This window comes from Peromyscus maniculatus, chromosome 13 (assembly GCF_049852395.1).
Source record: "Peromyscus maniculatus bairdii isolate BWxNUB_F1_BW_parent chromosome 13, HU_Pman_BW_mat_3.1, whole genome shotgun sequence".
NCBI lineage: Eukaryota > Metazoa > Chordata > Mammalia > Rodentia > Cricetidae > Peromyscus > Peromyscus maniculatus.
The window spans coordinates 37,714,430-37,735,295 of record NC_134864.1 but is presented as its reverse complement, the minus strand read 5'-3'; the positions used below and the strand labels follow the sequence as shown (position 1 = coordinate 37,735,295).

Below are 20,866 nucleotides of genomic sequence, written 5' to 3'. Positions count from 1 at the left end.
AAAGCAGGGTTTACTTTAGCAGCTTTAACTGATTTGCTCACAATGTTAGCAGGCAATTTTGGAATTGTGTAACCAAAATCTAAATGGCTCTTAATAGCCCCAAAGAATTAATATGTCTTCTACAATGTGAGCAGTTTATTCCCTTCACACCAGTAGATTCTGGTTCACTGATTATTAAATTCGGGGGATTATTTGTAGGAAAAATAGATGAACAAAGTCCTCTTGTAGATTTGCCCTTTTTTTGTTTGATTTTGTTTATTTTCCTTGGGTTTCATCCACCAATAGTAAGTCATTCATTTCTCAAATATTGGGCACAATTGTGCACCAGACATTGCAATGCACTGTGGGACGTGGGTGATGACGTTTCAGTTCCTGTCTTCAAAGGATCCACCAGATGGTGAGGGACACTGGAACAGAGATGACGTGTATTTAAATGATAAAATAAATCCCATGGCAGGAGTTTAACTCGGGTCTTAGAGAACATGGCCGAGCAAGCACCCCCCACCACACACACACACACATGGGTGCAGCTTCTCTGATCAGAGGGTTCCTTTGAGAGCCTGATTCAAACCTATCATTGACGAAAGGCATTTTGAACAAAGAAACAGAGATACAAACATTGCTGAGTGTGTTGGAGAAAGTCAGTTAGTTGAGACTGAACAGAGATCTTTTCTACAGAAGTTAAAGGAATGTGGACTGCCAACGGAGGTGAGGAAGTGAGGCATCTCACAGGGGCTTCCCATTCCATGCTAAGTATCTCGGCAGCTGATAAAGGGTCCTCACCAGAGTTCCATGTGAGCCTCCAGCTTCCTAGGCATAGATCACCCTTGATGTCTGTTTTCATCATTCCCAGAAGGTGTTGGCATCCTAAGCAAGTGAGAGAGCAACAGCTGATTATGAGAAATCTAGAAGTGAAGCCCATGGTCCCTCAGGCAGCTTCCGATATAATAACGTCATACCTGCCACAGGGTTTTGTTTCCAGGCCTTCATGTGTACACTCACATAAAACTAAGAAAAGGCTTTGGGAATTAAATCCCACTGATTTAATTTATAAAATAAATGGAAGAATAAAATTAAAACAGAAAATTAGTGCTTTTAAGAATAGTTTCTCTGAGTGGGTTTCACTGGGCAGACTTTAAGAAGCCTGATGGAAATTCATAGCTAATTTTGAAACATTTGGTGCTTTTCAAAGACATAAAAACAATGGAGAGTGGGATATGAAATGCAAAGTGATATCTCAAATCATGCATGCATATGTCTGCATACATGCTTGAGTACATGTTATATGTGTAGACATGTGAGTGTTCGTTTTCTTTTGCACCCTACCATTTAGGCAACAGTGTGGTTTCCCAGATGTGGTAACTATTAGTAGGGTGAGGTATCAACCACAAGCATTCGCAGAAAAACATTTCAAAGACTTAATTTGAATATTAAGAGCAAACACAGGAAGCCTCAAAGCAAAGCAATGACATCATAAATCTAGGAGTAGGGGGAAATTTGGAGAGGAGAAGACCTCCCTGGGAGCCTTGATCTGGAAATACTCTCAATCTGGGATAGGAACATGAAAAGGGAGACCTCAGCTTCCCGGAGAAATCTGGTTCCCCTCTCTATTACCCACTTTTCTTGTTGCTGTCCTAAGATACAGAACGAAACAACTTAAGGAAGGAAGCATTTGCTGTGGCTTACAGCGCAAGACGATACATCCCACCATGCAGCGGGAGACATGGGGGCAAGGACAGAGAGGCAATGGGTCACATCGCATCTGTCAAGAAGCAGAAAGTGAACAGGAAGTGAGGCTATGCTGTAAAGCCTCAAGACCCGCCCCTAGCAACTCATTTCCTTCGGGGAGGCTCTAAAAACAAACGCAGCACTTTGGGACTATTTCAACACAAGCGCTGAAGGGTACATTTCACATGTGAACCCCAACGCCTCGGAACCTGCCTTCTGGAGATGGAGAAATCTGAGGCCCGAGGAAAATGGTTGCCATGGAAGATCTGGGTAGGAGATGGGGTATTTTGCTTTGGCTGTCTAAGGATTCCTCTCACAATCCGATTTTCTTACATCCACAGTCCTTCCCATTATAGAACCTGAGACTCTTAGGAAGAGAGTATGGGAGAAGGCAGCCCTGTCTTTAGAAAGATAAACAAAAGCTAAAGAACAAGAATACATCCTTACAGCAGTGGTGGTGCACACCTTTAACCCCAGCACTCGGAAGACAGAAGCAGGAGGGTCTCTGAATGCAAGGCCAGACACCGGAGACCTTGGCGGGTTGGACCAAGGTGCCCAGGTGAGGAAGAGGGAGGGGGAGGGGAAAGGGTAAGGGTAAGAAGAGGCTGGGCAGGTACTCCAAGGAGCAGGTCCCCGTGGGGTGATTCAGAATACTAACAACCGCCCCCCACACACACACAAACCATAAAACAAACAAACAAACAAACAAACAAACAAACAAAAAATATATCATTGCATCCAAGATCCTTGCAAGTCATACTTTATAATCACATGAGATGTCTGGAAGAACCTTTTTGTGTGATGCCAACTAGTCTATTATCTGATGCTCAGTGCCATTTAGAAAAACTCAATCCTATTCTCTAAACATCTAAGGCTTGAACCTTTTGACAAGATGAAAAAGGGAAAAAAAAAAAAAAAACAGAAAAAACCCTCACAACCAGAAAGCAATCAGGCCAAGTGGTCAACCATGGGAGAATTGTAGAAAAAAAAGTTTTTTTTCAATTGCAGCCCTTGTGATTAACTGTAGAAAACAAAACTGGTCTCTACAAGTCAGGACCAAGAAAGAAGCATGAAGTTACTAATTATACACTCAGGGGTTTATCCTTCCCTAGATACGGATGCCTAACTGGCTTCAAAATGAATCAGAGTGGCAGTCAAAGGTGGCGGGGACACCGGGCGCTGTGGCAGCAACTGCAGAGGTAATGAAATCCTCTTATAAGCCCACGTGGCCTCATAACGATGGAGCGTTTTCAAAGCTCGAGTTCGTTAAATAGCGAAGACTCAATACTACTATTCACTGTGCCGCCTTCCAAGGGAAAGCCTCCAGTGTGCACTGAATATTTTAGTATTTTCTTAGAAATGATTAGTTTTTTTAATTGCTACAAAAAAAAAGTGTTTGGGCAAAAAAACACTTTCACAATTATTCCAGCAAGGAGGACAGGCAGGAACTAAAGAAAAACAGAATTTTACCAAATCCTTCATTTTGCTCTTTATTTATTTTTTTTAGCAACATTAGTGGACAAAGCCATGGAATAATATTTTGGCATGTGTGCGAGGTGAAAGTGTTGCAGGGTGTTATTTATGATAAAGAGTTGGAGGGTAGAAAAACGTTATAAAAGGAAACGGTATGATACATTGGTAAGCAGAAACTTGGATTGTCGCTCCATGTATTTACACACACTTAAAGGCATTTTCCTTCAGCTCAGAGACTGATACCTGGAAAGAAACTAAAAAACACTAGTGGAAAATATTCTTACCTCTAAAGTCTGCTATCTACAGATGATCAAAGCTTTTCCATTTTTCAACACACCCCCCCCCCAGATACATTTAGTATCTGGATCTATACAGTTCAGATTTAAACTTAACATTTAATGGGTATACTTTAGTATATTTTCATTAAGCAATTTGTGAAAACATTATTTTAATCAACCAGGTCACTGAAGGTGTTATTTTAATTAATTTAACAGGCCGGGTTATTTGGGTCCTATTTCCCCTACCCTTTAGTGCTATAAATAGACCAAGGGCTACATTCTCGCCCGTACCTTCCTCTATATCAAATACTGAATGGATTTCTATGAGTGAGATTCCTTAGTAGGCCATTTTGATAGGCAATGCCTACTGAGAATACTAAGACAGTAAAAGCAGGGAGACAATTGGAAAGTCAGTTTTTCACCTACCTTTTGCTAATAGTTGTCCTTTTAAACACAACCCCACTCACTACTGGGTTCTTAGTATATTTTCAAAAATACTATGGCATGATTTTTTTTTATTATTATTATTATTATTTTACAACACCATTCAGTTCAACATAATAGCCACAGAATCCCCTGTTCTCCCCCTCTCGCCCACCCCTCCCCCCAGCCCACCCCCCATTCCCACCTCCTCCAGATCAAGGTCTCCCCCGAATGACACGCAAATTCGTGGCATGATTTTTTAAAGAGGACATTGGTACACTACTGCAGTTCCTTTAAGGTTTGATTTTTAGTGTCTGTTAGACCATGAATGAAGTTCTGATTAGTGAGGGGACTAATGGTGTGAATGATAGTATCCATTGCTCTGTCTACTATACTTAGGCACTTACTTTCACTATTCTTATTTAAAAAAAAAAAAAAAACTAAGAAAGGACTCAAGACCAAACCTGGGCCACCCATACTGTGCCAGCCACTCTTCTCCTTCTAATCCAGAGATTGTTTTGGTAGGGCATGTGACAGTCAAGGCAGGAAGCAGGAGCCTTTGCGGCATTTGGATATTGTGGCTGAGACAACACCATGGAATCTCTGCTGACTGTGCTACAGACCTATGTGTCTGGTCACCATGAAAAGAATGAGGCTGATTCACAAGAAAAAGAACCAAGAAATACAACCGAGCATCCTGAGACATTGTTTGAACCTCCAATCCAGAAATTGGAATAAGTGGCTGGGGCCAGAAAACAATAATATTGTTGAAAAACTAACTGGCTTGAGCTATGAGTTTATCACTTGCATGAAAGGAACTTAATTTCTATAATAAGAAATGACCATTTCACTGGGTGGTGGCTGAGCATGCCTTTAATCCTAGCACTCGGTAGACAGAGGCAGGTAGATCTGAGTTTTGAGTTTGAGGTTAACCTGGACTACAGAGCAAGTTCCAGGACAGCCAGGGCTATACAGAGAAACCTTGTCTCAAAAAACAAAACAAACTAGCTAACTAATAAACAAAAAAGACCTTTTCTTGTATAATTACCCCTGGTTAGTAGCAAGTAAAAGAAGCTGGACTCCACCTCAAATGAATGCCAGGAGAAGATTCCAGAATAGAATTGCCCCCACAGAACAGCAATGACTTGAGAAACTGAGGTAAAATGTAAGGTAAACCTTAGGCTGTGCCTCTTGCATGTGCAGGTGGCTGTATGCATTGGGAGAGCAGGGAGTTTTACAAACACTGCCTGGTGCACCATCCAAAGGAAAGTTCTAGAACATCTGCCCACCCAAGTGAACTAACCGAGATTGCTATTTGCATATGATCTTCTGTTTTCTTTGGAAGCTCAATTTTATTATTTAGAGACTTTAGAGCAAAATGCCTGTCAAGTTTGAGCCACAGAAAGGGAATCATAGGATTTAAAGCAATTCGAACAATCCTGCATCACCAGGTAGGGAGCACCCACTTCTGAGATCTCCAGCGGTCCGTTTTGCACGTGCAGCTTGGAGGGTTTAGAAGCGACTGCCTAGCATTCATCTTTGAGTGAGATCAGCAGAGCTTGTTCTGAGACTTGCCCAGATGGAGTACAGTGAAGAAGCAACTCGGTACGAGAAGGACCTCGTTCGTAAAAGCATGCAGCCTTGCTCCAAGTACTCGCCGACTCCCGTCACACATGCTCACATATGGATGCACATGAGAGATCACACACTCAGATGTACAAGCACACCGGCTATGATGTCAATGAGCCATCATTGTGATAGCAGGTGCTCATTGTGGGAGAGGGAGAAAGTACTGGAAGCCATCCATAAACGTCTAATGTTTCATTTGCACTTGAGTTTACACTGGTAAGGAGGAAAATGAAGGATGTACTAGCATTTTGTCATTCCCCGACAGTCATTATTTGTAATAAATCCCCAGGAAATCTGGCCTCTTTAATGCTCAGATGCTCCCAATCTATTTGCACGATTTAGCTGAGATCTACAGATGCCCCGCCCCACCCTCTCACATCTTGCTCTCTGTCTCCTTGGTATGAATTGTAGGGGCAAAGTAAACAGTGGGCTCTGTGCAAGTTTCCTTTTTTACAAATGAGCCATAAAATTGTCCATTAATCAGTGCTGGTTCCCAGGGGCCAGTTTGCATTGTGGACATTTCCTTTTCCTTTCCTGATCCCCATTTTGTTGAAGAGATTATTCGGAGAGAGAGAAAAAAAAAATGGCATGGCACACAGTCATAAGCCCCAAAGAACAGAGTTAGGAAAGCCAGCTTTTGTCTCTTCCTGTATGCAGTTTCTGGTCTGAGCCAAATCCTCATCATTCAGCCATTCAGATTCCAGAATTTGCTCTTGTTCACTTTAGACGTACTTTAACATTTAAAATACTCTTTCTCCTTCACAGAGGACGTGGAGTGCCCATTTACTCAGACGAGTGCTACATGGAAGCTCTTTAGTCCCTTAAAAATCCCCATAGGATCTTCAGGGCAGAAAGCCATGGTCACATAAAGACTGAGTCACCGAGAGTCATCCAAGTTCTGCATTTCAGCACCCCCACCCCCGCCCCAGCCCCCGAATTCCTGCACAGGCTATCGGTTCTGACAGCCTCTGCACCTCTCTCCAGAGTGTTTCCTTTACAAGACAGAAAGAAGAGGAAATCTATATGAAGCTACTCAAGACAACAGCAGGCCCAGACTGCCCACCTTTCAGCTGTGGCTTTCTCTCCCGGGAGCAAGAGCAGAGGCCAGCATAGTACCTGCATTATTTTCCCAAACAGCCCAATTGGATGAGACCACACACACACACACACACACACACAAAAAAAAAAAAAAAAAAAAAAAAAAAAAACGAACAGACACCCCTGCACCCTCATCAACAGACGAGCTGTTTACATCAATATATTTAGTACCCATCCGTTTTGAGTACAATAAAAAAAATATGCAAAAGTCAGTACAAAATTAGTGCAAAATGTTGCTTTGGTTTGGTTTGGTTTTGAGGCTTGGTCTTTTATTGTCCAGGCTGGCCTTGAACTCACTAAGCAGCTGAGGGTGACCTTGAACTCCTGATCCTCCTGCCTCTTACTCTTGAGTGCTGGGATTATAGTGTGTTACCATTCTCTGATTTATGTGGTGCTAATGATGGAACTCGGGGCTTTGTACTGACTAGACAAGCACTCTGAGCTGCATCCCCAGGAACCCTCAAATTTTTTGATGGGTCTCACAAACTTCCTTCCTTTGGTTCAGGGTGCCTGGTGCCCCTTTCCTTCTATTTCTTATTTTGCATTTAGCCCCTTATTTACATTTAGAATAAAGCTCCCATACCCTCTCTTAAGGGATTTCTTTATTTTGCTTTACCATTGTCAAAGAACTAATCTTGTTGTCTAACCCAGTGCAGAGGGAGATCCACAAGGATAGAGTAACTAGTGAGAGTTTATATTTCTCAAAGAAAGTCACCCTGAGCTTAACTTGGAAGCTAAATGGTTTTAAAAGTTTATCTCATAGGCGTTAGGCAAAATACTGATCACCCTCTGTAAACTAAATACCTTGATCTAAATTGATGTTCATGAATCTTTGCCCGGGAGAGTGGGTGGCTCCATTATCTGCCTTCAACTCCATAAGCTTTTCTTCAATAACGTTGCCCATCTGAACGTCTGGACTTGCATTGGCTGTGACTCACTCACACCCCGTGAGCCGTTGCTCTCATTCAGAGAAGCGCAAGTCCCTTGAATCATCGATTTTGTTAGCACAAACATGTTGGATTTCGCTAACATACTTTAAGACTTTATTAGCCTACCTTCCTTTACATGTCCTACAGGCTTTGGCAGTTTTGCACATTTAATTGAAACACACTGGCTTCTATAAAAATTAGAAAGAGAGAACATGCTTGAATTAAAAAAAAAAAAAGAATTTCTCATAATCTCTCTGATATGAGCACTTGGACGGCTGACAGTCCCTGCCTCGCGTCCCACAGCGTTGTTTACGCAGCTTGGATCTGAAGTCTCTCATCTGACCCAGGATCTGGTTCAGTCAAGCTGTGTGAAGTCTCTTGGCTTTCGTGGGGGTGGGGGAAGAAGGCTGGGGTGCTGGGGGCAGACGGCACTGTCCAGACTGGAAGCCAAGAGATATCTTCATTATGCATGCTTCCCTTGGTGTCTGTATCACCCAGGAAAAAAAAAGGTCCTGGGAGAGCAGTGGATGGAAGGGCAGCTCCTGTGTCAAGACAAGAACTTGCCAAGTATGTTCCGTCCATCTGCCCAGGCCCACTGACTGACTTCTGTGGCTTCCTAAGCAACTTAACCCTGATTTACCTCTGGGCGAGCCAAGGACTGCTGAGCTCCTCTGTGAGGCAAATCACATCCTCCCCCTTGGAAACAAACGATGCATTTTAAGAGTAACATATGCAGGCCCTGGCCTCACTCTCTGGCATGTTGTGAGAAGCCAAAAGTGATTCCTGCTAGGACAAGGTGGCCCAACTAGGAGTAGGTGAAAATCTCAGATAATCCACCTTCCCCGTGTAGCCATTTCAGTAATTCGTTCCGTATTGACCTTCACAGGAGAGACCAGGTTGTTCTTGGATAGCAAAGCAGGATTGCAGACACACTCACACTTCACTGAGAAGTGAAGGAAATGTTCTACCTCCTCTGTGGGTCCGTCACAAACCCACCCAGGCACTCCCAGAGCCATGCACAGCGACCTGCTCAAACGTAATTCAGGTCAGCAATTTAAATTGGTTTTTCCAGACATGAGGTGAATGTTTCATTTTCTTTTAATCTTTTCATTCTCTTGTATCTTATAAAAAAAAGAGGGCTTGTGTGTTTACAGAGTGAAGCTGTTTATCATCCCATGGATCGAGGCCTGATGATTATGAGCCAACTGAGAAACTTGTGGTCTGCTCCTCTAACTCAAAGCTTTTAGGAGCATCGGCCACCCAAGAAGGGTGACTGAGTCCTACCTCTGCACCAACTAATGGCATGACCTCCAAGGTGAGGAGGTGAGTTCCAGCACGTTCTGGATGTGTGATCTGTGCTTGTGGGCCTCAGTCCCTTCCCACCTCATGTGGCAAGCTCAATGGTTAACACAAGACTCCCAGAGGCCTTTGCCACAGTACTAAAGTTAGAGACGTCTCTAAGAGAGTGGTTCTCAAACTTCCTAACGCTGTGACCCTTTAATACACTTCCTCACGTTGTGGCGACCCCACACCAGAAGTTTGCTGCTACTTCGTGAGTGTAATTTTGCTACTGTTATGAATAGCAATGTAAATTTCTGATATGCAGGATATCTGATAGGGGACCTCTGTGAAAAGGTCCTTCCACCCCCAGCGAGGTTGCCACAGGTTGAAATCCACTGCTCCAAAAACATCGACCCCTCCCCCCTTTTCTCTGGCCACGAGGTTCCTGCTGAGGCTGATCTGGGGGACAGCTGAGACACATCCCTCCTCTAAAGCTCACATAATTTCGAATGACTTCTTTTTAGGAAAATGGGGTAGGAGGAAACACTCAGTACTATATATATAAAACCTTGTACAGAGCTTAGTATTATGGAGAAAACAATTTTAAATGAAATAATAATCTTAAAAACTGAAAATGACCACAAATATAAAATAAGGAAAAAGAATCATTTACGTTTCCACCAGAAAGTTTTCATTGTCTCTTCATTTAACAATGATTTTGTATTATTTTCCATAGAGTAAGAAAATTGATGCTGGATCTACTATGGCTTATCAACATTGGCTTGCAGTGTTGAGCGTCGAGAAGTTAAGTTCACATTAAGAACATGGTATTCAGGAGGCCGTATAAGGCAGATTTGTTTCTGGGTTCGCTTCCTGAATAAGCTTTAACAGTACAGAGGATTTCTAGCTTGTTCAACGGCTAATTTCCTATGCTCTCCAGTTGATAGCATTGATTGCCCAGTGTGCTGATTTCTGTGGAGCACTCATGCATCATAGCTTTCAAAACGTCATCGTCCCCGTGAGGATCTTGTATCACATTTGCAAGAAAATTAAACCTTTCTCCAACGCGCTTATCCTGTCTCTTCAAGTAATCAACCAGTCCAAAAAGCTGACTCATTATTTCGATAGGAAAATTTATTTCTTCTCTGATATGACTTGAAATAAAAACTTGCATTGCAATTTTATTTTGGGGTGGTGAAATATTTTATCAGATTCATAGAAATACATAAGCGTAATGTCGTTGTCTAGTCCACTTATAGTTATGAATACTGCATACAAAGCAAATTCTTGGCAGGAGAGAATTTTAATATTTGAATAGGTAGCAATGAAAATTGAATCCTCAGTTAGGACTGTATGAAAATGGTCACTGGAAATATAATTTTACAGAAACTTCTGGTCTCATAGCTTTCACACATTGTTTTTCCTTTGCCCAACCAACTGAGAAAGAGAATATGAGAATTTTCTGGCTTCATGCCTTTATACCAATAGAGTTACTGTATTGTTAATTCTAACTATGACAAGGCAGAACAGTGGTAAGATCTTAACTGTGCAAAATCTACACACTATTAAGCCTTCTCCACTAAAGCTGCATCTACACTTCCCCAAATTAATTCCTTAGTTTGATGCTAATGTCATTTATTAGTACTGCGGTGAGCAGGGGCCATTGTTAAGGTTACCTTATTTTTGTGAACACACAGCTGGAGCTGGTTCTAGATGTTGCAGCTCAAAACTCATTAACTCCACTGTAAATTCATCAATAAATGAAACCTTCAAAGGAAACCCACGTAGATAGTGATCATGTCAGAGAGCCAGGGTGACTGGAGAGGTACAGTCAGGATACAAGAAACACAAGGGGTATACTAACTGTGGAAGTGATTTTTGAAAATAACTTAGTTACTAAATAAAAGAAGTCCTATTTATGCTTACCATGACCCAACAACACTCAACAATGTCAACAATTAAACTATCTCTTTCCTCCAAAAACATTTTACTGGTTTAAGTTCCAATTGCAATTGCAAAACTAAGTATTAAATGTTAGTAATGTGCATGCAAATCTCAACCTAACAAATGTTTATGGTATTCTTTTCATGCTGTTGCAAATGGAAATTTACTTGTATAGGGTTATGTCCCCAAACATGCTCATCAATACATGTTACTTAGACACCTGCACTTAGAGGGTGAATGGCCTTTTCAAACTCATGCAGATGTTAAGCACCATTTCCTCCCTTACACCTGATTGTCTTCACCTTCCCCATCCAATCTTTGCCAGGGCTCTGTCTTTCTAATGCCTCAGGCCAAAACCCTTGGTGACAACTTGAACTCCACTGCTTTCAATATCCTACCACCATTTCACTAGATACTGTTGGCCCTAATGCTAAAGATATTCAGAATCTAACCTACCCTACCCTCCCCCCCCCCATTCCTGTGTCATCCTACGTCATCTCATCTAGAGCACTGTGATGGAATCCGTTCTGCATTTTCCATGTCAATGAGGCCTCATAGTTAGCAGTGTCTGTGAAAGCATCCATTGTCCTACCCTTCTCTGAGGGGAACTATTGGCTATTGATGGATGCTGGAGGTCATTTCCTTCAGTGTGTCCCCATTGGTTAACCCACCCGCATCCACTGCACATCCATAGCCTCAAGGATGACCAGGGTTAGACTCGTTGGCTCACAGAAGAAAACAGAAAGGCATCAAAGTGGGGAAGAGCCTTGTGGGGAAGAGAAAGGGCTGACAGTGAGAGAAAATGATGAGAGTGAATGAAATTCCCACTATGTGTGAATGAAATTCCCGCTATATGTGAATGAAATTCCTGCTGTATGCGAATAAAATTCCCACTATATGTAAATAAAATTCCCGCTATATGTGAATGAAATTGTCAAAAAAAATATCTTATCAATAAAAAAGACTAGAAGGGCATATATTGGAGCCCACCCCTTATCTGTTTGACACTTCCTAGTGACTGTCCATTTTTCTTTAAAGTGGCAGTTCTCATGATTCACAGGCAGGATGCCCAGGATCCTCCTGCAATTGTGCTTAATTAAAGAAAGGTGAACAAATTAGAAGGAAAAAAATGGAACTTAAAATGTATGTGTCACTAATACTATTTCTAACAATCCATTCTCAGGAGATAATCATGAATTCAATTTCAAATTTACATACCCTCCTTCTAGTGTTCTTTATAACATTCCGTAGTAACTGACATGGAGTGCATATTGTATGATGCAATCTGTCTCCACCCAGCAACATGAGATTATAGGAAGATGTGGCCATACATTGTTTTACATGGGTAGCTTGGTATTTGAACTTGGGACCTCTTGATTTCACACCAAGTACTCTTATGCTCTGAGCTCTCTCTCCATGCCCTAGCTACAGTATTTTTTAATCTATAATAATATGTGATAATATTTATGAAATTGTTAGCTGAAAAATGATTAGACAATGCAGGATAATCTAACCTTAACAAATATATGCACACACATATGTGCATATATTCATACACACACACACACACACACACACACACACACACACACACAACCATATAAAACAAATGTCAGAAGAAAAAAAAAGCCCCTAAAGAAAAACTCAGTTTCTTGAAGAACAGTCCATTTACTAGATGGCTGTTATCTTTATTTTTATTTTCTTATTTTCTGTGTCTTCTTCTACTGCATATTATTTTCATGACTAGTTGAAAAGGTTAAACTTGTATTCCAGACTGTTCATTGAATGGCTATATCGTTAAGTTCACATGAAAATTGTCATAGTCGGGTGTGGGGGCACATGACTGGAGTCCCGACACTTGGGAGGCCGAGGCAGTAAGATTGCAACCCGATGACATACTCTAACAGTCGCATATACTACAACAGTGTATGATACGGCCATGATGAGTTTCCAGTGTTTTCTTATCAAAGAGATTTTCTAATTTTTCCCTCCTTAAGTCCCAGTGTTTGTAAGAACCCATTTACTTCAAGATGTATTTAAGTAAAGTGTATATGTGCTTGCCCTCCTGAGTTTACGTGTACTGTCTGCAAACAGGAGCCTTGAGAGGTCAGAATGGGGGGGGGGGGGGCGTCAGATGCCCTGGAACTGGAGTTACAGACAATTGTGAGTCACCATGTCAGTGCTGGGAATCGAACCTCTGAAAGGGTTGTAAGTGTTCTTAAACCCCAAACCCATCTACGTTAGGAGTGTGGATGGTTTTACATATTTTAACCATTGAAATATATATATATATCCAAAGACAGAGAACTGCAAGGTTCTTCAAGGATCTTGCGTCTGAAGCAAACCTGAATGCCGCTTGCTAGAATTCCTGCCCAAAGCAAGGAAACATGATTATGGATCGAGGTAAATCAGATAGGATAATGTAACCCGGAAGTTTCAAAGTTACCAAAGCTCCTCTTCTCCACCTTTGCAGAGAATCTTCAAGGAGGTGGCGGCGTACACCAAGAGAGGCTGTGCTGGCAAAGCTCTGCTGAACTGCTTGATGAAAAGGCAAAGGAGAACCATGTTATTGCACTTGAACTATGATGTCATTCGAAATGCGTTCGGCCAGCCTTGAGAAGCAGAAACCTCAGCAAGCAGAGCTGGGTGCTCCCTCATCTGCGTGCACATACATGTCCAGACTCATTTTATCCTTACCACAGGAAGATACAGGGGGAGAAAAAAAGAGGAATACGGAGGTGAAGAAATAATGTCAATACATATAACTATTAAATTGCGGGGCTGGCTTTCAAACCCAAGCACTGAACTTCATGGTCTCTTCCTTCTTAATCTCACTCCCTGGCCACAAAAGAAAGAGGGACTCCCCAGCTATTGCAAAATACATTCCTTGTGATCTGAGATATTATTTTTTTTAGAGGGGGAGGGGTTGTATTCTGTTTGTAGAAAGCATTGATGGTATGCAGGTGGTGTGTGTGTGTGTGTGTGTGTGTGTGTGTGTGTGTGTGTGTGTGTGTGTAAGTGGGAGATTTGCTAATGCAATCTTTCTTCTGTCCTTCTGTTGCAGTGAGGCTGAAGTGCCTTCCTGCTGGCAGGAATAAACCCTCAAATAAAGCTAGGAGACACAGTTGCTCTCCTCTGTGAACTGCTTGAAGGGCAGACGATCTCGGGTCCATCCATTACCACATAAATAATTAAATACCCGGAGCCTGCAGTGAGCCCAGGTTGGGCACTTGGTGAAGCAATTCACATTAAATATTGGTGAGCACACACTTGGTCAGTCATTAGCTCCTCCTAGTGGTTCCTTTGGCCTTTGGTCAGGAGGCAGCTAAGGTGTTGCTGTCTTGGAGGAAGCCTTAAGTTTCTTCTGCAGGCAACCATCTCGACCTCTCAGGCCACAAGACCTGACCACACTGGAAATGGCCACAACCCTGAGTGCCAAAGCTGGTTTTGTCAACAAACCAGCTTCCCAGAACCACAGCAGAGCCCTGACTCTTCTGTGCCTGTGGCATTTACCACAAGTCAGTCAACTCCGATGCCTAAGCCCATCTAGAAATAGAGCCCAGCTACAGTTCTGTTCTCTGCTGGAGATGGGTAGGCCTTCGGATAACGGACCAAAAAAGTAAAATATAAGTGACCTACAGCTGCCTTTTAGTCACACTGTGCTCTTGCATGTGAAGGAAAACGTAAGTGCCACAAGAAAGTTTAATCACTTCAAATACAGTAATGAGGCCACAGCTTTGTGGAGGGAGGGAGCAGGGGGGCGGTGATGGAGACCAGCTGCTTCTGATTCCTCCATCCAACCCTCCTACTCACCTCTCCTGTGAAAATGACTCCCCTTTGAGAATTAGTAGGTCCCAGGCCACACCACCGCATACTTGCCATGCATGGATTTGGCAAGGTCCAGTATTTAGGTCTCCGAGGACATCTTGGCAACTCAGAGGGAGCTGAGTCTCACAGGTAGGATAAGCATCATTAGTGAACTGGAAAGAAAATCCTTAGGCAAACCTAAACTAGAATTGCCTGCCTTGAGGAAGCTAATACAGAACAGTGACAGGCAAATCCTAAGGGCACTGTAGTCAAACATTAGGGGGACCCCTCTGTTCCTTCAGGGTGTAAGTGCATGCTCTATTGTCTAGGTTGACTTGTCAGGGCTCAAACTTGCCAGTCCATGTGCAATCACGGTTAGATATAACCCCTGTAATCTACCCCACACTAAGTCAATATACATTGATTTTTATTATCCGTGCCATTAAAATTGGGCATTAAAATTCCACCTGCCCCGCCCCCACTGGAAGTCACATCACAGAGATGAAAAGGGTTGGCATGGTTACTCACTCAGGAATACTTAGAACATGAACATTCCCATCACACATGCTTGAGAACACCCACCACCACCACCACCACCACCACCACCAAACAGCCTGGGCTGTTCAGAAAGGCTTTAAGCCTTTGAAAAACCACCAGCCATTCTGGATACACTTCACTGTGGAGAGAGCTTGTCTAGAAAAAAAACTAGGGATTGGAATTAGAAATAAATCTAGGTTAATATCCTGGCTTTGCCCTTGAGCAGGGTCCCCGTAAGCAAATCTGGTGGCATCTGTTGGTTCCAGCGTAGAGGAGTGCCACTAACACCCGATTTGCGGATCTGCCTGTGGGAAGGGGCTGATCCTGTGAATGAACTACTTAATCGAGACAGCACCAAGTCAACTTCCAAATGCCCAGTGCTCTGCCCCTTCCCTTTCCTGTCAAATTGCTGTTCCGGTGAATGTGGGTGCAGGGGTGTCAGGGGGCAGGGGGGAGGTAGGTGTGTGCTCCAGAGAATGTGAAAACTCTGGAATGTTCTTTTCCTCCTATCTGCTGCTTGGAGATTGCCTGGTGAGATCCTCTTTCCTCCATCCCCCAACTGGCACATCTAAAGGTAGCTAAATATCCTTGGGTATTATAGATAGATCAGTGTCCCCAGAATGGATTGGCCTGTCTTGGTCTGTCTCCTCCATTTACCTTGTGTTGTTCTCAAAACCTCTGACTCCTCCCTAGGTTCCTGACTCACTCAGGCAATTATTCAGGAAATATTTATGATGAGCCAATCCCCCTGGGATACCAGGGTGAGCAGTGCCGTCTCCGCTCTACCTTCATGGCGAGCCTGTTCTTGAGGAGGAGACGGACAGGAGAATACAGCAAGCACACAATGCTTTAATTATAACCCGTGACCCTCGGGCAATTGCTATGACAGGGCTCCAGGAGACAACAGACGTGTCAGTAACTGGGGGTGGGTCATCAAGCTGCATGTGCCGATGAAGTGAGGATCTTTGGAAAAGAATCATTACGGGAAAAAAAAAAAAAAAAAAAAAAAAGTGGGGATCTCAGCCAGGAGTGTCCCATACAGTATTGCTCGATGGGACCCATGTAATTAAAGTGGGGAAAGGGGGTGTTGGGGGATGAAGGGCACCCCATCACTTTCTTCTCCAGATTCTCCTCCACTCCCACAATGCTGAGCTCCTGCCTAAGGACTGAGCCACATAATCTCCTGTGGCTTCCTCTTGTGTTTATCTAGCACCTTATTTATCTCTTGCAACTTTTTCTCTGTATGGGTCTTTTCATAAGCCGTATCCCCACTGCTCTTACCTGCGCACACCCTCCCTCCTCTCCCTGGAGTTGTTTGATAGTGTCTCTTACAGTTTCTGTTGTTTCTCTGGTCTCACAGATGCTCCCAAGGGTGACATGGGTGCCAGGATCCCAAGACTGCCTCAGCATACTGGTTTCCCATAGGACTGTCACCCAGGATAGACCTTTACTTCATACTCTGCAGGGTACAAAACACTTCTAACAGCACTTTCCCTGAACAGTCTACAGCAGTCAGCTCCCGCCAAAGAGTCACATGCTTCTGGTGGCCACCCTGTCCGCTGGGCTCTTCCCAGCATTTTCTCCCGAAGGCTAACACGGAGCCGTCCCCCGCCCCCCACCCCCTGCCCCTAGCCGATGCTCTTTCTAGAGGGCATCCCAAGTTCTTTTGGCACATTTTCTACCTCCGTCCTCTCCTCCTCCTCACTCTCGCCACCCCACGCAGATCCTGTGCTGATTGACTAACGTCACTGGCTTATGTACCAGGGAATCAATCAGAAGATGCCTTCCCACGCAGAGCAAAGCTCTTGCCTCCCCGCCAGCAGGCTGCTGCCTCTGACATTTCCTGCATGCCCAGACTGAGCCTTTGGAAGCCTCGCCCCCTCTTGTCGCTCTGAACCAGTGGTTCTCAATCTGTGGGTCGTGACCCTCGGAAAACATGTATTTCCAATGGTCTTAGGAACTGAGACACCGCTCAGTCGCAAAATTACAGTTATGAAGTAGCAACGAAAATAAATTCATGGTGGGGGGTGGGGGTTGCGGAGTCTGGGCACTCAGGGGCCTGGCAGCGGTTGCTCTGAGTCCTGACCACCATTCCACACTGGCCTGCTGATTCTCCTTTGCACCCTCAGCTGAGTCCCGATTTCTTCCTGCTGGCGCTCTCTCACTGTTTGAATGGAATCCAGGCAGGAAGGGCTCCCTGAAGCCCTAGATTCCAGCAGCTCACCCCTTGCAGCCTTCCAGATAAAGGATGTTGGACCAGCTTCATGGTCTTTGGTTCATAAAAAGAAATCAGCTCACCAATGTCTTTACCCAAGCCACTCAAAGATCCCTTTGTGCAGACAGTGCCTGCTGGCCTGGGCACTGTCCTAATTTGATTTTTAGAAGCTCCTCTTTCTGCCAGAGTGCAAGGGAGCTCAAGGACTGAGGGAATTGATAAATGGATTGTATTTGAACCTTGATAGAGGGTTTTTTTGTGTGTGTGCCCCTTTGAAGCCAAATCCTTCCTCTGCAGTCTAGAAAGAAAAGAATTCCTCTCTTGCTGTCTCTTCCCACACAGATGTTCCCTTCTCATGTTTCTGGTTCCATTCCAGGTAGCTTAGCTAGATGCAGAAACCACTGTTTCTCCTTATCCCAAATCTTAGCTTCCCCCCTCCCCGCCCCCTGTACAGACCAGCTAGGAAATACAGAGAATGGAAAAGAATTCAATTTACAAATCATTCTTATCCAGGAATCAAGAGCTAATAGCTGTTCACACATCAGAGTATTTCTTTGCAGTTTTCCGCGTTATAGATGCAAAGAATAACTAACCACATGTGTTCTCTCTCTCTCTCTTTCTCTCTCTCTCTCCTCTCTCTCTCTCTCTCTCTCTCTCTCTCTCTCTCTCTCTCTCTCTCTCTCTCCCCCTGTGTATGTATGTGTGTGTCTGCTCTGTCTCTCTCTTTGCCCTCTCTGTCTCTCTGCTCTCTCTTCTGTCTCTGTCTTTCTCTGTTCTATCTCTGTCTCTCTCTGCTCTATCTCTGTCTCTCTATCTGTCTCTCTGTCTGCCTGTCTCTATTTCTCTCTGTGTGTGCTCTCTCTGTGTCAGTGTGTGTCTGTCTCTGTCTGTCTGTCTGTCTCTGTCTCTGCCCCCACCTCCCATATGTTAAAGAACTATCACTTGGCACATCTTTTAACCTGTTCTGATTTCATAATTTATGTCTCTTTCAGTCAGGATTATTCTTTGATCCAGCTGTTGACCTTTAGAACAGACAGGTGCATCCAAACACATGTTAAGATGTTCACCAGAACAACCATCATATTTAGTTGTCTATCAGCTAAATATCTTAGAGTCCCAAAAGTATGTGATGGGACACAGACATTGTAGGCTAGTCATGGAATATAACACTATGAGAACATTAAAAGTTATAAATAATACCTGCATTCAGTACACGTGTGAACATAGAATATTGTTTAAAAACTCATTGCGTTAAGTGAAACAACCAGACTTGGAAAGACAAGTGGGCACACTATCTCTTTTATAAGGAACCAGATTTAAAATTGTTTAGGTGTGTGTGTATATGAAGAAGTTTATGTAAGTCCTTAAACTTAGAAATGGAATCAGTAGAGGGGGGAGAGATATTAAGGGTGAAGAAAAGTAGAGAACATAATGGATTCTACATAAAATAAAGGCAGAAGGACAAATTAGTATATTTCCTGGGGTGTATGCATACATGGATCTCATCTTTGAGAGAAGACCCCAAGTATCGATTTTGTTTATCTGTGGACAGATGTTTTCTGAGTATAGTGTGTTTACAGTCTGGTTATCTCAGTGCATTAAAAATCAACATTTGTGTTTGTGCAAAAATTTAGAAAGAGAAAAGCCACTTGGGATCATTTTCTTTTCAAAATCATTATTTTTCTCAAAAGTGACAGTCCGTGGCTGAATGCCACAGTGTGTTTAACTACTTCCTTATCTCAATTCCCTGATGCTATATTGAAGGGTGGGGTGGTGTGGCATAGGAACAAGAACTACTGGACTAATTTAGGGACAAGCCTGGACTAGACTCGCAAGTCCTCAGTTTCAAAAGCCTAAAAAAACCTCATCTCCCTTCCTGGCTGGCATAAACCTAGTAACAGAGGATCACAGTGGTGTGTGTGTGTGTGTGTGTGTGTGTGTGTGTGTGTGTGTGTGTGTGTAACAGACATATATCTACACTCAGTGTCTTACATTACTGGTTTCAAAGGGTAGTCGGGGCTATACATTTGCACCTCAGTATTCTCTGACCCCCAGGATGTAGGTCACCAATTTCTACTCTAATCCCATCTCGGCTTTCTCTGTGGCCCATGGGGCTGGAGTCCCCATTCGACAGCATTAGAACCTTCGTGTGGCATGATGAGGAATGCAGATTCTGGGGCCTCGTCCAGGCACGTAGAACCTGATACTCTAAAGGTTTGAAAGTCCAGGGACCCGCCCACTACCATGCTTGAACTGGTTCTCCGGGTGCCTGACGCTTGCCTTCCTGAAACCACAGCAGAGCCAGCAGGCAAAAATCAGGAGAAGACAAGCCAGGAGGAAAGTTAGGGTGGCCTAGGTTAGCATGTCTTTCCTTTCTTAGCCTGCCGGCCCTTCCACCTCATTGTCTGCAAATGAACCCAGAAAATCCTAAGAACCTGGATTTCAAGGTCAGATGGCCTGCGCTTACAAACCAATTCACTCACTTGTGAATTCTATGAGTTGATGTGACCTGCCTGACATCTTCATTTCTATTTTTTCATGTACAAAGTGGGATGAAAGCCAGTTCCACCCTGTTGGCATTACTATTTGAGCCTTGTTTGGCTCCTAAGGATCTGTATCAGATTATCTCCATTACTGTCCCCAGTCTTGCTGTTGCCTTTTGTCCCATCAGAAGTGTCACATGCTGTGAATACCTCCCAACACCTACATACCCGGCATTGGGCTTCCCAAGTGTCACAGGTTGACTGAGAATTTTCTTCTCCTCTAGACTCTATTAATGGTTAGTTTCAGTGGGTTGAGTTGTTTTCCTGAAAAGCATTCTTTGTCATAAAGCAATACCTGTGAACATGACTTCATCATATACATTACCTTTATACATTGCTATCATTTGGGTCTTAAGTGTTCCCCCAAGGCTATGTGTTAAAGATTGAGTTCCCAGGGTGGTGTGATTTGGAGGTAAGAGAAACTTCAAGAGACAGGGTCCGATGAAAAGCCTGCTGTTCATTGGGAGTGTGACCTTGAAAGAGATGATTTGACCTTAATTGCTTCCTCTCTTCCTTGTTCTTTCCTGGATCTAAGGTGAGACTCTTGCTTGGCTATATTCTCTGGTCATAATATGCTGCCCGGTCACAAGCCAAAAGCAATAGGCCCATTCATCAGGATCATCAACAATGGATCGAATCCTCCAAAACTGTGGACCAAAGTAAACCTCTCTGTAAGTTGAGTTATCTCAAGTCTTTGTTATCCTAATAGAAAGGGGACTAACAGAGTTATCATAGAGTTAAGATGAAGCCAGTCACACCATGGAAGGGCAGGCCCTAGCTCTTCTATGATGAGGAATGTTCAGACACAGAAACACACAAGAAGGAGACCATGTGGCATGCAGGTGGGTATTGGAGTTACACTATATAAATCAAGAACAAAGATTGTTAGCAACTGCCAGAAGGTGCATGTAGGCGAGGAAGGCTACTCCTCCTCTACCACCTTTAGACTGAGAATGGGCCTGCCAACACCCTGACTTTGGA

At 43.5% G+C, this 20,866-nt stretch overlaps 1 long non-coding RNA gene across 2 annotated transcripts in view; it reads right to left on the bottom strand.

The window, feature by feature from the left end:
* Positions 1–234: 234 nt before the first annotated feature.
* LOC121822036 (uncharacterized) overlaps positions 235–20,866 on the bottom strand; it is a 58,086-nt gene continuing 37,454 nt past the window's right edge. Inside the window, exons 1-3 of one of the 2 annotated variants that reach the window (XR_013044062.1) lie at positions 15,785–16,571; positions 784–867; positions 235–407 (exon numbers count right to left, since the gene is read on the bottom strand). This is a non-coding gene — a long non-coding RNA (uncharacterized LOC121822036). Of the gene's footprint in view, positions 408–783; positions 868–15,784; positions 16,572–20,866 lie in introns of those variants that run through there. The other variant, XR_006062971.2, reaches the window with a different exon arrangement.